This window comes from Neltuma alba, unplaced genomic scaffold (assembly GCF_004799145.2).
Source record: "Neltuma alba isolate B1F8T4 unplaced genomic scaffold, ASM479914v2 tig00011289_pilon, whole genome shotgun sequence".
NCBI classification, from domain to species: Eukaryota; Viridiplantae; Streptophyta; class Magnoliopsida; order Fabales; family Fabaceae; genus Neltuma; species Neltuma alba.
In genome coordinates this window covers 961,442-967,635 of record NW_021635998.1, presented here as the reverse complement: position 1 = coordinate 967,635, position 6,194 = coordinate 961,442, and positions in this window count along the sequence as shown.

The following is a 6,194-nucleotide window of genomic DNA, read 5'->3' as shown; positions in this document are numbered from 1 at the left end:
TAACGATCAACAAGATGCAGGGAGAATAAAAATTTGAACCACTTATCAGCTAATTATTAATATTTCAATCATACTTAAAAGAATATTAATACAATATATCATAATTGTCAATATCAAAAAATTACGGCAACTTCCTCTGCTATTCCTTCAATGCGTCCCCAGAAAATGGCATCGTTTTGTGTAGCCTCCCAAACTAAACAAAACAAATAGAATTAAAAGTGATAACATAACAAGTAATTGAATAATACACAAAGAAAACTCTTTATTGAAGCTGGGCCACGAGGCCTACGAGTTGGGCACTGTACATACTGATGCAAAGTCCTGACTCCTATATATATACAACAGAGCCAACGGTCAAAAACATGTAAAATAATGTACAAGACACTTTTGCCCTTTAACACCCCCCTCAAGTTTGGGGGCATAAATGTTTAAGGTCCCAAACTTGCTCAGAATCCTATCATGATCTTGTTTTCCCAGACCTTTCGTGAGTATATCAGCTTGCTGTTCCTGGCTTCGAACATGCTTTAGTGCTATGACTCTCTGTTGCAACCTTTCTCTAACAAAATGACAGTCAATTTCTATATGTTTGGTCCTTTCATGAAAAACTGGATTGTTGGCTATATGTATAGCAGATTGACTATCACAGAAAGCTTGCACTGGTTTCAAATCTCGTATGGCAAGGTCCTCCAACAGCCTTGTGATCCAAATAACTTCTGATACAGCACTTCCTAAAGCTCTGTACTCAGCCTCTGCAGAAGATTTAGAGACTGTGTTTTGTTTCTTGGATTTCCAGCATATTGGAGATCCTCCAAACTTAACCACGTAACTCGTCACCGATCTTCTTGTATCTGGGCAAGTTCCCCAATCTGAATCAACGTAACACTCCAAGTTTGGTTTCCCTACTGCTCCAAGCTTAATACCGAGACCTGGACAACCCTTCAGATATCTTACTACCCTTATTGCTGCAGCAAAGTGTGACCTCCTTGGTGAGTTCATGAATTGTCCCAATGCCTGCACAGCAAAACTAATGTCAGGCCTAGTCACAGTTAGGTAAGATAACCTACCAATTAATTGTCTGTATCTCTTCGGTTCTGCCAGTAAAGGATCATCTCTCTCATGTTTGGGATTCCTACTCAGCCTCATATTTTGCTCCATAGGTATGTTGAGTGGTTTTGCTGCAGTTAAACCCATGTGTCAGATAAAATATCCAGTGTATATTTTCTTTGATTTAAGACTATTCCTTGTTTGGATCGTGCCACTTCCAGTCCTAAAAAGTACTTGAGCTGTCCAAGATCTTTGATCTTAAATTTGTTATGCAGAAAGCCTTTCACCTCATTAATCCTTTCCATTTTGCTTCCTGTAATCACAAGGTCATCCACATACACTAAAACCAAAGTAACTTCAGAATCAGATTTCCTTATAAATAGAGAGTAATCATACATGCTTTGTGTGAAACCAGCTTCTATCAAAGCTTCGGTAAGCTTGGCATTCCATTGCCTAGAAGCTTGTTTAAGTCCATACAAGGATTTGGTTAATTTGCAAACTTTATTGTCTCCAAATTCTCCAAATCCTTGAGGAATTTTCATGTAAACCTCTTCCTTCAAATCCCCTTGAAGGAAGGCATTATGCACATCCATTTGAAACAAGTCCCAGCCATTCATAACAGCAATATTAAGGATAATTTGAACTGTAACCATTTTGACTACTGGTGAAAGGGTTTCAAAATAATCTATGCCTTCCCTTTGACTATACCCTTTGGCAACCAATCTAGCCTTAAACCTATCAATGTTACCATCTGATTTATATTTAATTTTGTAGACCCATTTGCATCCAATCTCTTACCTTTTGGCAAGTCAACAATTTTCCAAGTCCCATTTTCTTCTAAGGCTTTTATTTCTGTTTTCATAGCCTCAACCCATCGAGGGTCTTGGGCTGCCTCTTCATAATTATATGGTTCAACAGCACAATCAAGACTAGACAGAACATGCCTATAATTTTTTGATACATGTGAGTAAGACAAATAGGATTGCATTGGGTATTTTACCTCTTTCTTACCTGCTGGGGCTGTTTCATGAGTGCTCACTGCACATGCATATCCAACCAGTGATTTAAAGTCAATTTCAGAAGTGCCCACATAGTCCTTCATCCATGTAGGAGGTCTTTTGTCACGGATTGGCCTGTCAATATTTTGATGACTCTCTATGTCAACTTCATCTCCAGTTGTTTCACTTGCCGGATGACTGTTACTGTTGTCACTGCCTTGTCTATCCGTGGCAGGAGGTTGCGGGATGATTTTGTAGGCTTCAAAGTCTTGTTGGAAGGGATCAATCATTTGATGGTGACTATCTCCCCCTTGAGTGATCCCTGCAACATCTTTAAAAGGAAATCTAGTTTCTTCAAATATAACATGTCTTGTGATTAGGATGTCTTGAGTCTGAATATTATATAAGATATAGCCTTTTTGAGTATGCGGATAGCCTATAAAGACACAAGGATAGGATCTAGGTTGGAGTTTATCTTGAGGATGAAGGTTAGTGGCAAAGGCTAAACAACCAAAGACTTTTAAAAATGTTAAATCAGGCTGGTGACCATAGATTACTTCATATGGGGTTTTGTGGTGCAAGACAGTGGAAGGTGTTCTGTTAATTAGAAAAGCAGCAGTCTTAATGGCCTCCCCCCAGAATTTTAGTGGAATGTTAGACTGAAAAATGAGGCTTCTAGCAACCTCTAAAAGGTGTCGATGTTTACGCTCTACAACGCCATTTTGTTGTGGGGTATAAGGACAAGAAGTCTCATGTATAATCCCTTTTGCAGACAAGTAAGTTTTTAAGCTAGTGTTAACAAACTCAAGACCATTGTCAGTTCTTAATTTCTTGACAGGCATAGAAAACTGAGTATACACATAAGCAAAGAAATTCTGCAAGTGGTGAGAAACTTCAGTTTTATTGATCATAAGAAAAACCCAGGTACATCGAGAAAAATCATCAACTAAAGTCAAAAAATAACGATGACCTTGGTAACTAGGAATTTTATATGGTCCCCACACATCTGCCTGCAACAACTCAAAACAAGCATTGGTCTTAGAAGTGCTAGAAGGGAAAGGCACACGTGTTTGCTTAGCACGTGAGCATACAACACACTTATCAAAATTGAAAACAGAAATTTCCCTCTTAAGAGAATCTAAGTACCGAAGCTTATTTAAGGGAGCATGACCTAATCTACTATGCCATATAGATTGTGTCTGTTTTGCAGAAGCATTCAAGATGGAATCTAGCTTGTTAATTCTCTGAATGATGTAGAGTCCATTATGAAGACTACCAATCTTCCTTGTCGTTCCAAGTGTGGTGTCCTGCAGAGTGCAATGGTCAGAGTAGAAAGAAGCCACAAATTGCTTGTTGGCTGTCAGTTTAGACACAAAAATTAAATTGTAACAACAACCAACAGCATAATAAACATCTGTGAGAATAACATTGTCAAGTATTTTAACTGAACCCATATGAGTGATTAACATTCTATCTCCATTTGGAACCTTAATTAATCTAAGCGGTCCTGAATATTTTTCCACAGTATCAAACATGCTCAAAGTATTCACTACATGACATGTAGCACCAGAGTCAAGAATCCAATGAGATTCACAAAACGATTTAGGGATGGCATTAATAGAACCTGAAATGGTTTCTTCCACGTAATCGCTAGCATTGATAGCTATGTCTTCCTGCTCCTTCTTAAGAAGCTTCAAGATTTGATCATATTGCTCCTGTGTAATAGTTGCATGAGCCGATTGAGGTACAGAAGCAGAGGAAGCATTGGTGAGATGGTTGGATTGAGGACCTTGTGACTGTCTTGCTTTGAAATTTGGAGGAAACCCAACAAGGTGATAACAATTCTCTCGTTTATGACCCTTCCGGTGGCAGTGTGAACACTCATCTTGGGAGCGCCCTCGTCCTCTCCCCCTTCCTTGTCTTCCTCCGCGAGCAGTCATTGTCTCCCCATCAAGAGGGGAATGAGGAGAATGAAACGACATATGTTGTTGGGCTTCATCTTGGCAAATCAATAGGTATGCTTGATTAACAGTGGGAAGGGGGGATTGTAGCAAAATTTGAGTTCGAGCTTGAAGGTAATTGTCATTCAAACCAGTAAGAAATTGAAGGAGGCGCTGCTGTTGTATCCTCTTGTTGTATTCTTGCGTTGTATTGCATTGGCATGTCCTAGAAGAGGGCGACCAAGCCCTAGAACAGAGTGCGCAAGACGGAGACAGAGTGTTCTTGCGACAGTAGATTCATTCACAAGCTACGACGGGGAGGTGATATTTTCTTGACGACGTCATCAAGCGGCCTTCAATACCCGTAACGGAGACTGAATTTCCAAGAACCAGACTCTTGATTTGCTGGCCCAATCAACGTGGCTCTGGATACCATGATAACATAACAAGTAATTGAATAATACACAAAGAAAACTCTTTATTGAAGCTGGGCCACGAGGCCTACGAGTTGGGCACTATACATACTGATGCAAAGTCCTGACTCTTATATATATACAACAGAGCCAACGGTCAAAAACATGTAAAATAATGTACAAGACACTTTTGCCCTTTAACAAAAAGTACATTTAAGCCTTAATAAACAGAAAGCAAGCACACTACATTCATTTGTGGAGTTTTGATTGAATTAAATTTAACATTTTTCTTGGTTTAACTTTATAAACGAAGATCAAGTTTAAAAAAAAAAAAAAGAGCAAGAGATCACAAAAACAAAGATTATAATTCTCTTAAAAAAATTGACATTGGAGAAAATTGAACTTAATCAAAGAGATTTATATTATGTGTGACGATATGCACTAAAAATAATTAATTAGTTTTATTTTGTGTCAGAGAAATACTTATGCAGAAAATTAGTTGCAATTAATGATGAAAAAAATTTAAAAATAATTTTTTATTTAAATAATTAAAAGGCAGGCGTAATTTATTCATTCGAAGGAGAAAAAAGAAATAGCCTAAAAGTTACCAGAAATATGCCCACTCACTTGAAGCTTATCTAACTGGAATATGAATATAACAGATAAATGTAAAACATTGCTTTAGTTTTTTTTATCTGCAGCTGGCTTCTTATTTAGCAAATTAACAAGGTCAGGTCCCCTTCAATAGAAACCCAATCAAATTGTGCTTTAGCATATAATAATAGCATATAATCAAGAACAATATTTCTTCACTATTGCTTTAAAGAATCAATATTGAACCGACCTTTTCCACTTTAATTAGGAACATATACCTTATACAATGATTGTAGGATGGAAACCATCGTATATATAGTTACTCTGTATTTTTTGTTTCTTTTTTCCAGATACGCCATTATATAGGATGCTATTATATGCCAACGAATGCATATAAGAAGTGACTTTTTTTTGGCCTGTCGAGATGTTACATATCCTTCACATATTTAATACTACCTCTTGTTCTTAATACAAGAGTTAGTTAATTAATTTTAATAGATGAAAAAAATTTGTTAAGTTAGTTATTATCTTTCATAGAATACTCTTGCTATTCATATATATTAGCTAGAACTACTATTTGATGAAACATTTAACATATACAATAATTGCAAAGATTATTTTGAAAAAATGAATAAATACGAGAGACAAAGTAGATTAAGATCTTATATTAATAAACAAATTAAATATCAAACTAACTTATATATTAATGATGATATAAGGTAGTATATGCTAAACATATACCAAATTCTAGAAAGATATGTGCCTAAGTTGTTTTTCTTTTTTTGAGTGGATGCCTGTAAGTTGTTTAATATTCATATATAGGATCAGACGTCAAGCTTTATGCTCTTTATTTTTTATTATTATTCTAAACTCAATATTCAATTTTTCTGTTCTCTTTATTTTTTTTTTTCATTCTTTCGACGTTTGAAACTTATATATATATATATATATATATTTCTTTTTTTAAAAAAAAACCTTAACTTGTGCTGCTTTTAAAATTCAACAATAAATATGGAAAAAATGTTTGATTAAAAATGATTCTAAATGAGTTCGTTGTGATCTACAAACAGTAAAAGTATAGCATTTTTAACTAAATTGGTTTCATATAGTACACGGAAGAATTATCCGAACAAGAAAAAATTTGACTTGTAAACATAAATTATTAAATTTGATTTGTAAATGTAAAAAAAAATTTTAGACCCTTT